This window comes from Pinus tabuliformis, chromosome 1_2 (genome assembly GCF_031772625.1).
Source record: "Pinus tabuliformis cultivar Carrire ecotype Pingquan chromosome 1_2, CPIR1, whole genome shotgun sequence".
Classification (NCBI taxonomy): domain Eukaryota; kingdom Viridiplantae; phylum Streptophyta; class Pinopsida; order Pinales; family Pinaceae; genus Pinus; species Pinus tabuliformis.
The window spans coordinates 841,903,794-841,916,128 of NC_142298.1; positions in this window are offsets into that span (position 1 = coordinate 841,903,794).

The window sequence follows — 12,335 nt, forward strand, 5'->3', positions numbered from 1 at the left end:
TGATCATTCATTTACAAGTAAAAACATGATGAGAGCCATACATATCTACTATCATAAAACACATATATATAACCAACATAATAGCAGCAGAGATACCAATGAAATCATAGCCATATAAACCACATATATTCCAGTATAATACTCGTATAAATACAAGGAGAAATAACCTTGTATTGATGATGCAAAATCCAAACTTAGGATGGAACTTCCATGTTCCACCTGACCGTAGAATGGTTGAGCAAAATTCTCTCTTCATCCATTCACCCTCGTTCCATATTCCAAAAATGAAGGTGGGATCTCATAGAACACATCAATCCAAAACCATCCAAGGGCTCCAGAGGCCATCCACCTCAACCCATCAAACAATGATTCCACCTCACGATTGGACATCACAAACCATCATCAAATTGGTCACTATCCAAGCCTTCCAGGGCTTCCAGAGCATTTGTCCAACCAAGGCTTCCAAGACTAGTAACTTAACCCACAACTTTTATCGAGCTTCCAGAGCACTTTTCTAACTAGGGCATCCAGGACTAGTAACTCAATCGACCAAGGGATTCCAGAGCATTTGTCCAACCAACACTTCCAGGACTAGTAACTCAACCCAAGCTGTTACAGAGCTTCCATAGCATTTGTCCAACCAGGGCTTCTAGGACTAATAACTCAACCCAAGCTAAGGAAACATGAGAACCAACCAAAACAAAACAAGGAAAACAATTCTACAATCACAATGGCTATCCAGGAAATGGCAAGGCTATGCAATCCATTGTCAATCATGGCCATCCTCCATGCCCATGATAGATCACAATCAAAAAACCACATGCATATGTCATGCATCCAAAAATTAGTGAGGAAAACATTCATGCAACTTGGTACCTGCAATAAAATCCCGATGTAGTTGTTGATCCTAATGTCCTCTTGCACTTTCCTACTCTTTGTTTGCTTTCTTGCTCCAAGAATACAAGTATGCCACACCCTCCAAGAGTGCTTCGAGAAAACTCTAAATATACAAGAGTATGAGAGAGAGAGAGAATAATGAGAGATCTCCAAAACTAAACTGACAAAAGGTTACCAATTGATCCTCAGAAGCCTTTGAATGAGGCCTCTATTTTCTTCATTTTCCATTATTTTCCTTCATTTTACTCTTCACATGCAACCTCTGGCCTTTCTCCTCCCTTTTCTTCTAATTTCCATTATTTTCATAAATAAATGTGCATAAAATGTTATTTTTCCTTTCCAAAGCCTTAGTCATTGCCTTTTCTAATTTCCTTAGCCATTAATAACCAAATGAACACCTGCACTAGGATGTCTTGCCCAACATACAGCTTGGAATAAGTGTCCCATCAACCGTGGTTATTATTTTTCCTTCATTAGCTTTTTTTGCATGGAATTTTCACCAGGGATATTACAATTATTCTCCTTTACCTTTGTTAGAATCAATTTCACTTCCTAATATTTTCGACAATACGTTTCCGAATAATGAAAGTATTATGGAAGTCATGACTTTGAATGAAATTCCATGGGACGATTATCATCATCGTTCATATTTTCTCCCTAACCCTAATAAAATCGAGAACGATTTTTCAACTATGTTTTCGTCTGAGATAGTGGATAGTCCTAAATGGCCCATGTCAGTTTTTGAAGCTAAATCTGAAAAGAATTTGGGAAACATATCTACAATTATTTCCATTGACATCTCATTCAAAACAGGAATTATGGATAATATTTACATAGGTGCTTCATGCTCCCTTGAATAAATTTGAACATACAAAGCCCTATTTCGAGAATTTCGTGACATTTTTGCCTGGTCCTATGAGGAAATGCCAGGAATTGACCCAAGAATTACTATACATGAAATTAAGACTTACCCAGATGCAAAACCTATTAAACAATGATTACATCCAATGCACCCATGAACAATTGCTACTATTAAAGCTAAGGTCAAGAACTGCTCAAAGCGAGTTTTATCTACCCAGTTCCCTTGACTAATTGGGTTTCCAATAGTGTTCCTATAAACAAGAAGCAGAGGATCATCAAAGTATGTGTCTATTATAGGGACATGCATAAGGTTTGTCCAAAGGACAACTATCCTACCCCTATATTGATCAAATCATTGACAATTGTGCCATAAATGATAACTTTTCATTCATGGACGGATTTTCTAGCTACAACCAAATCAACATACTCCTAGTTGATCAGCATAAAATCGCGTTCATGTGTCCATGGGGGGGAGGTTTCTTATTGAAAACTCCCATTCATATTAAATAATATTGGTGCAATAGTCCAAAGGACTATGTATTATGAATTTCATGATATCAATCATATTGTGAAACCTTATTTGGATGACTTACCATCTCATTCCCTGAAACGAGAAGATCATCCAATGCATTTGAGAGCTCTATTTATCAGGTGTCATCATTACAATATATGCTTGAACCCTCACAAATTTGGTTTTTGTGTGAAATCCAATCGATTGCTAGGATTTTTTATTTCAAAGGAAGGTATTCGTGTCGATCCGCTCAAGGTTGAGGCTATTCTAAATTTTCCTCCTCCTTCCAACCTCCGCCAAATCCAAAGTTTGCAAGGGAAATCAAACTTTCTACGTCGATTCGTCCAGAACTACGTTGAGCTAACTAAAGGTTTCACTCGAATGTTGAAGTGGCTCAAAAATCCTTTGATGCACTTAAACATGCGTTGACCCATACATCGTTGTTGCATCCTCTCGATTATCATAGAGACTACTTTTTGTATTTAGTTGCATCTAATGTCACCATTGGCATGGTTTTATTTCAGGAAGACGAATTGAATGATGAGCATGTGATATATTACTTGAGCATAAATCTTACCAAAACTAAAGAAAAATATGCACATGTGGAGAAATTGGCCTTGGCAGTCGTTCAAGTTGTCCAACGTTTCATCACTACATTCTGTTGCACAAAACAACAGTGATTTCTAAATGAAACCCTATGGTTTACATTGTTACGATACAGTTTATAGGGGTCAAGTATTCTAAATGGATAGTTATCCTACAAGAATTCGATTTGGAATTCATAAAATCTAAATCTAAGAAATCACTAGTGTTTGTTGAATTATTGTGTGACTTTCCCTATATTGAGACAGAAATCATGGTAGAGGATTCTCTTCCAAACGAATCTCTCTTTCTTATCAATAATTTAGACCCTTGGTATGGAGATATCATCATTTATCTTCAAACCCATACATTTTGGCCAGAGTTGAGTCAAACCAATCGTTGTCATATTCAGTACCAATCCCAACAATACACTATTGTTGGTGATACACTTTATCATTGACGTGTTGATTCCATATTTAGTCGATGCTTGACTCACGAGGAAGCTGAAAAGCCATTGAATGATTTCCATTGTGGAGCTTGTGGCAGTCATATGTCAAGGTTTGTCAATGCTCAAAAGATTTTGCACGCTGGGTATTTTTGTACTACGATGTTCAAAGATTGCATAATTGCAGTCCAGAAATGCCACAATTGTTAGACCTACGATCAAAAAATGTGTGCACACCCAGCTCCTCTTCACCAAAACATTATTGTCAATCATTTTTCTAAATGGGGCATCAATTTCGTTACATGTAACCCTCACTCAGTCAGGGGGCATGGGTACATAATACTTGTGGTAGATTATTTTATGAAATGGGCCAAGGTGATGCCTACATATAAGGATGATGGTGAAACAATAGACATTTTCATATTCAATCATGTGACTGTTGGGTTCGGAGTTCCACGAGCCATCGTCACGGACCATGGTAGCAATTTTTGAAATTTTATGATGACCGATCTTACTACGAAGCTAGGCCTACGTCATGACAGTTCTACTCCATATTACCCACGGAAAATGGCCAAGTAGAAGTCGTTAACAAGGTTTTTACCACCATGATTAAACGGATTATCGAGATTCATAAACAAAATTGGAATCTAATTCTTTTTCTAGCCTTGTGGGCATATCGTACCTCAGCAAAAACTTCGACTGGTTTTACTCCCTTCCAGCTGGTTTACAGTGTGGAAGCAGTTTTATCTATTGAATGTTAAATACCGTCTTTGAAACTGGAAATTGAATTATTACCAACCACTTTTGTATAGGAGGAACATTTTATGTACTTAGCATGACTATATGAGACTCATCATGATGTTGCATTAGCTAGTGAGGCTCAAAAGAAACGAGTTAAGGAACAATATGATCAAAATGTAAAACCTCGTTCATATTCCGAAGGGGATCTAGTCTTGGTCTATGATCAAGAACATGATAATTTATTTGAGCCCATGTGGCATGGCCCTTATATTGTTAAGCATGTACCCTCAAAAGGGGCCTATGAGCTAGTTGATTATGACAACACTCCTTTAGGAAAGCCCAAAAATGGTCTTTACCTAAAGAAATATTATGCTTAAATTGCTCAGTGAATAATTTGTATATTTTTGTATCATATTATATGTGTGGAAGTTTTTAGCGGCTTTTTATTATTTTCTGCTACTTCTCCTGCTTATATTGTGTTACACTTGATTTGCAGATGTCCACGCTCCCTTGAACTTACATGGGCTTTGCTAATGGCGCTAGTCGAAATTTATCTTCTGCAGTCTGGGTCATTTATTCACCCACATATGAGTTAGTTTCTATTCCTGGGATATGTATTGTTCAAAAAACGAATAACATCGCAGAGTATAGTGCAGTGATTGAACTATTATCTAACGCCATTTCATTTGGCATTCATCAATTGATCGTTAGGTTAGATTCTCAACTCATAATATTACATTTAAACAATGTCTATTCAGTTAGAAGTGCTTCAATGTTAAGAATGTTTTTGTGGGTTCATCTCTTGGAGAGAGAGTTTGATTACATCAAATATCAACACATTCCAAGAATTTTAAACACATTAACTGATGCATTGGCTAATTATGTGTTAAATTGGCATTTGTAAAACATATGTAAGAAATTAAAAGCAATATTCATCCATATATTGTACAAGATAGACTGAAATAGAAGTAGTAGTTTTCATTAGTCAAATGTCTGTAAAAAGTGTGGTTTTTACAAAAATTTCATCCAAAGACATGAGGCCCCGTGGCCTTTATTATCCGGACATGCCGATACATCATCAAAAAACAAAAACTAGCCCTAAGACTAGCAGCTACGCATTATGATCATGATAGCATACAATAGTGCATGCTACTCATCGTAGCAAGCAACTAATAGGTCCAGGAACCCCCATGGTGTGCTTCTGATAGCGGAGAGCCAAGTCATCAATCTCGACATCTGGGATGTCCAAGGTCAACCTCTCAAGGTTGTGCTCTAGCTCAGTCAATTCTTCTACTGCATCCAAGTTCTGCACTGCTGGAGCTACTAGCAACTCACTATGCCTATCAAATCTACATATACCTACTGGTCTCACCGGGCCCACATATACATGATCATTTTGCACAATTATTTTTGGATGCCAAAAAACAAAAAAAAATATTCAAAAACAACAAGTGTGAAGATTTTTACCTAGATCACCCCACTGCATCCGAGCTGGCAGTGGCATATCTGGGTCACTTGTGTAATTTGTACCTGCATATGGAAAATCTTCAATCATGATGATTTTATTTTCCATCCATCCAAAGAAATCAAGAGTATACTGGATTGTTGGGCCTTCGCCACCTCCGTGGCATGCCAATAGTCTGACCCACTTCAACATGCGAGGATCTTGAGGTCCTCCTCTCTCTATGGATACCTATGGAGAGAGAAGGGAGGTCCTCTCTAGAGAAAATGAGATGACAAAGGCACCATACCCAAAATTCTTGAGTTTTTCGGTTTTTACTCTAGTTAGTTTCCCTTTCAGATTGGAAACTACCCCTTCGCACTAGTTGAATATTGTAGGTTGCATACACTCTACAGCGATTTGCATATGAGCCTTTGTAAGCAAGTGAAGAGTTGCACTTCTGCATAGTCATGCAACAGTGAACCCAATAGCTCTCAAAGGAAGCCTCTCTATAATTTTGATATCAATTCTCCCATCCTTGAGAGCAGCTCCTCGAAAGCAATGTTGCACTAGATAGGTGGAATTTGTTTCACCACCTTGTCTATGTCCATACAGAGAAATGTCCACCCCATGGCGTGGGAGCCCAGATAAGAAGTAAATTTCATCTGAAGCAATAGTGAGTTTATGGTCTTCGATCATGAAGCATTCTTCTTGTACATTCCACTTTCTCATTATCTATTCCAACAAGTCTAGTTTAGCCTTCATGCCTGGAATAGTGAAAATTTTATACAGGCCATAGTTTGTCACTACTTGTATTGTCTCTAGATAGTTCAAAGTAGCTATATATTGTTCTTCATGTTCACGCTCTCTCCACTCCATTTCATAGCTCAAACCCCTACAAACAAACGTGGAGTATCATTATAACAAATTGTGTAATTTTTGGCAAAAAAATTGGGCGTTTTCAATTAAATTTTTAATTCCCTCGGTGTTGTGCGCGACCACAAGAGGAAATCAGTGTAGATGTGCATATTTATAGGTCTAGAAACTATGCACATCTTATTTTTTAGTGTAAAAAACTCATTCAATGTGCACAAGCCCAATAAGGGTGAACTGCGCACACCAAGGGCAATTTTTTGTTTGAAAACCCTCCCCAAAAAACCAAAATACACGGTCAAATGTAAAATAAAAATAAAAATGAAAATGAAGATATTGGGGAGATGATTTAACTGGAAAAGACGGCTTGCGATTTGGTCCAACGGTTTGCCTAGAATCTGCCTTTGAAGTTCTTGGTGAAAAATGCACTCTATCACTCTCAAATGGTAAAAAGTTTTTACTTTTTTTTGTTTTTATAAGTTTTTAGGCCTATTAAAATATTTTTTTTCCTATTAGCCTCTAAAATCCAAATTTATAATGTTTTTTACTATATTTTTGAGCAGTGATGATAATTTTTGAGTTTAAGTGTGCAGATCACAAGTTATTTATGAAAATGAATCATTTTGGCGTTGAGTATATTTTTATCACTTTTTCGAACTCGTTAAAACTTACAAAAAAGTGAAACAAGGAGTTCTCTTTACACCCTTTTCAGACTCCCTAAACATGAAAAGATCGTCGAGTACTTGACTATTCGAACTCGTAAAAGTAAATGAACAGTTGTCTATTTAGTATAAGTTTACCCCTTTTACGAACTAAACTAGACTATTTACGAAAAAGGCATACGTTGACTAATCATGGTTAATAGAGTTCTCTCCTACATTACTTTACCCTTTTTTCGAGATTGAGGGACTCAATTAATGAAAAAGGGCATTGTTGAGTTTACTTGTGTTTTTCTCCTAACTCCCTAAAACTAAAAAACATTGAGTTTTACTTTCTCCGGGCTTGTTAAAATTTACGTTGAAAGAGTTGAACGAGTTTTCTTTTTGTGTCTTTTCAAACTCTTTAAACATAAAAATGACATTGAGTTATCCCTTCACTAGAATCGTAAACTTAAATAGTGCAAGACTCGTTAAGCATGATGAGACCGAACCACTCCTTCCTAGGGTTCGTTAAAAATACTTTGAAGGACTCATCCGAAGGATGAGCTTACAGGACAAAAATATGTTATCCTCCTCAAGCTTGCTAAAAATAAAGAGGTACTTACCAGTAATGGTGGGGGGAAATTGGAAAAGAACCTTTGTTTTTGTAATGTAAAAGTCATTATGTCGCTCTTGAACATTAACTCCGTCACTTTTTGTGTTCAGGTTGGGAAATCCATTTGCCTCTCAGCTGACTACACCTCATTGAAAATATTCAGTTGGTTTTGGTATTATTTTTTGAGTCAAATACTGCCAAGTGAGAATGTCATGTCCCTAATATGTTCAAGAGCATTCCAACTTTAGTGAAATTACTTTGCCATTCATAGCCTTCAATCATGTCAACCATCCCTGAGTCAGTCTTAGTTTACTCCAAACTGTTGTTCTTCAAAACTTGACATGAGTTTCGTGTCATAGGCCCTCCTGCGACGGGTCACTTCCTATCGACTTCAGCTCACTATCTAGGAAGTTGATCTAGAAACCTTCAGTACCTTGGAGCCTGCATGCCTTAATGGTAGGTTTCTCACCTTCAACAACAGGTTCTCATCATTGACCTTCGATCGAATGATTCTATGAGTGTTCGATATCAGCACATCTATTCACACTTCATAGATTGTACTAGAAGTACCTTTAGAGCCATTTTCATTATTGGTTGATTTCTCTCGTGCTTGTTAATGGTTCACATCACTGACCATTAATCAAGCAGTTTCTACCATGTTCGACTACGATACATTCACTCGCATGGCTAGATTCGTACTACAGATCGAGTGAAGAAGATCAAGACCATGGATCTCGTTTCTTCTACCCAGGTTGTGTGGAGTTATTAAATATTCATGATTGTAAACATATATCCATTGATGGTTGTGTCCATACTATGTCGTCTATTGACATGGATCTTCAAATGTATTTTTGTACTGGTTCTTTGAGACATTTATGCTCTAAGTATGGAAATGCCTACCTCAGTGATGATTATATATTACACTGTAACATTTGATTGATTGCTTCAGGTCTCTTACTGCAGTCTCTAACCCAAACCTTGGCATGATAAAGCGTGTTAGGCCCCTATACTACTAGTGTAACCCCTTATGGTTACTAGTACAACCCACTTATTATATTGATGTACCCATGTAGTGCCCATATTGTTACTATTGTGCCCCATAGAAGCCCACTATTGTTATTATTGTGCCCTTACATTATTATTGTTATGTCGGCTATGATTATGTTATGACCCCTTAGACTCCTATATATAGAAAGGAGGTATTTTCATTTGTATCATCGAAGAATTGTTCATTTATGTAATGTAAAGGAGGTTGCCCCCTCGAAGAGGCTGAATTCTAAGGCGTTGATCTATCTTTTCTATCTTTTCTTGAGCTGGTTTCATAACATTTGGTATCAGAGCTTTGGATTCTAGGGTTTCGCTGCTCCAAACAGGTCATCGTGGCATTTTCGCTATAACTTTTTTCTGCGACGTTTCAGAAGTTGCAAAAAAAACCCATTTGAGAAGAAATTGTGCTAAACCTCGGGTCCGAATTTCAGAGATTTTTGCGCTATATTTGTGGAGATATGATCTGAGGAAGTTGGTCTTTTTGCAGACTCTTGAATGACATTCCAAACAGGTGACCTACGGAAAATCGTCATAACTTTCTCTCTGGGGATCTGATTGAAATTGCGTAAAAAGGTACTGAAAGAGGACGAACTGTAGTTTCTTGTTTGCATTTTTCAAATCCAAAGTTAGAAACAGTGACTCGTGGCACGTCATACAAGTTCGCTCTACTGAACTAGTCTATAATCAAGTCACTGTGAGAGATTTCACATAACTCTTTCTTGGAGAATCCAATTTGGATCAAACTGGTGGAATTGGAAAGAGGACACATAGGGCTACTACAAATCACAATTTCAAAACTTAAAGATCTGAAAGTACAGAGTTACAGTCATTTCAAGATCGAGCTCCTAAAATCAAGAAAAAGCAAGATGAGGAAGTTTGATGGCAAGGATCCAGTAAATTGGATAGTTCAGATGGAGCAATATTTTGATCTACATGGTGTACCACTGTTACAAAAGGTATGTATTGCATCTTCATATTTAGAACCGGATCAATTTTTATGGTATGAAGGGCTTTGTTCTCGTAAACGACTTGTTACGTGGTCAATTTTCACAGAGGAAATGATAGCACATTATGAGGATACAAAGAGCAACACCTTCTTTACAGCAACACCACAACAATTGGAAAGAGTAAAAGGGCTTTGTGACATAGTGGAAAGAAAAATTATGGAAACCAGGAAGCATACCCCTCACAACTATAAAGATGGAAGTGTTGTTTCTCCTAGCCTTCCACAACCTACAAGGGTTACACCACAACAATTGGAAGAAAAAAGAGAAAAAGGGCTTTGTTACAATTGTGATAGAAAATGCACTAAAGGTCATAAGTGTGTTGAGAAGAAATTATTTTACATAGAATATGAAGAGGAGGAAGAAAAGGATCAAAAAACATCAAAAGAAGAGGATCTACGCCAGGACCCCACCCCAGGGAAAGAAGAAATGAATCAGACCATATCTTGTAAAGCATTGGCAAGAATTACCACTCCTCAAACTCTCAAGATAGAAGGACATATCAAGAAGAAAAAGGTGCAAGAAGTGAAAGATCACATCGAGAAAGAAGAAATGAATCCAACCATATCTTGTAATTCATTGGTCGAAATTACCACTCCTCAAACTATCAAGATAGAAGGACATATCAAGAAGAAAAATGTTCAAGAAGTGAAAGATCACATCGAGCATCAAGAAATGAATCCAACCATATCTTGTAAAGGATTGGAAGAAATTGCCACTCCTCAAACTCTAGAGATAGAAGGACATATCAAGAAGAAAAAGGTTCAAGCAGTGAAAGATCACATCGAGCATCAACAAGAAGTTCTCCAACTTTTAAAGGATAACACCACTTCAGTGCAAAATCAAACGAAGCAACAGGTAGATCAACATCATAGTGAAAAATGTTTTGATGTAGGTGATTGGGTATTTTTATTGCTACATCTCAAGCAAGCTATCTATGAGAAGGAAACGTTGGCAATACTACATGCACTTAAAAAATGGCGACCTTACCGAATGGGAAGACTCTTCAAGGATGAGGATGTGGAAGCATTGTTTTGTGTTATTTCTATTATCCAACCAGATTGGATAAACGAAGCAAGGGATGAATGGAAGAAGGACGAAAAAGTATGGCCACTTATTCAAAATTTGCAAAAGATCCCAATTCAAACAATATTGCCAGAAATTGAAGAGGAAGGAAAAATCATATTGGAACTTGGAGCAGTCACAGAAACAAGAACCCGACAGCTACGAAATCGATCAATTTCAGAGTTTCTCATCAAGTGGAAGAACTTACCTGTTGAATATTCCACAAGGGAAGACAAGAATTTTATACAGAAGCATCAAGAACTACTCAAGCGTTGAGGACAACGCTTTTTGAAGGAGAGGGGCATGTTAGGCCCCTATCCTACTAGTGTAACCCCTTATGGTTACTAGTACAACCCACTTATTATATTGATGTACCCATGTAGTGCCCATATTGTTACTATTGTGCCCCATAGAAGCCCACTATTGTTATTATTGTGCCCTTACATTATTATTGTTATGTCGGCTATGATTATGTTATGACCCCTTAGACTCCTATATATAGAAAGGAGGTCTTTTCATTTGTATCATCGAAGAATTGTTCATTTATGTAATGTAAAGGAGGTTGCCCCCTTGAAGAGGCTGAATTATAAGGCGTTGATCTATCTTTTCTATCTTTTCTTGAGCTAGTTTCATAACAAAGCGCTTCAATCATCAAACATCTTTTCTAAAGTTGCACTTTAGGGGGGAATCTGTTACATGTCATTTTGTCACATTAGTAAAATGACCATCATTTTGGATCTTTTTCCATCCATCAATGTGTTCCAAAGATTCCCCTTGCAAATCTAGAATACAAACTATCCCAAAGAGAATGAAATTCCTAATTCCCAAGGCTCAAAAACCTATATTTGGCTTCCTGTGTAGTTCCTAGTCCATTTTTGCACATATGCAGAAGAGTTCATTAGAAACTATGCATAAGTGTGATCTGTCTGACACTATGGCCTGTGCACATGACTTAATGCAAGTAAAAATAAAAAGTAAAGTCTATAAGCATTGTTAGTCGAATCTTTCCCAACTAACAAGCTTCGAATGGATGCCTATTAAGCCATGATCCCTCCCATCATGGAGCTACTTACCTCTCTTTGTGGAACCCCTATCCCACCATTTGTGGATCTCATCCCTTGGGAAATGGATCCCAAACTTTCCCCTCTTATCCTATAAATCTAACACGGTCCTGAGGATTGGAGAGGACTATTGAAGGTAGATTTATGAAATAAGGCTAGGAGGCTATTCATCCAAGGAGAGGGTTGGATATTGTGAGAAGAGGCTTGTAACATCAAGGCTTTGAGGTTGTAAGTTTTTTCTCCATTTTATTAATATAAAACCAATTGTTCTTTCCTAATTATGTCTTTCCTGATATCATTTGTGGGATTGCTTGATCACTCACATAGGTTATGATTGATTATTGATTCAATTTATGATATATGTTTATTTAATTAGTTCATTTATCTTTCATTCTATCTACTAGATGCTTTTATCCTTTATGTGTTTATGTTTATGCAGACCTCCTTCAAGACATCATGGAGAAGTTTAGGGAAGCATTGGAATGGTCTCTAAAGCATCAAGGAGAAGCTAACTGTCAAAGGCACTGAAAGGGACTTCGATAAGCATTTCAAT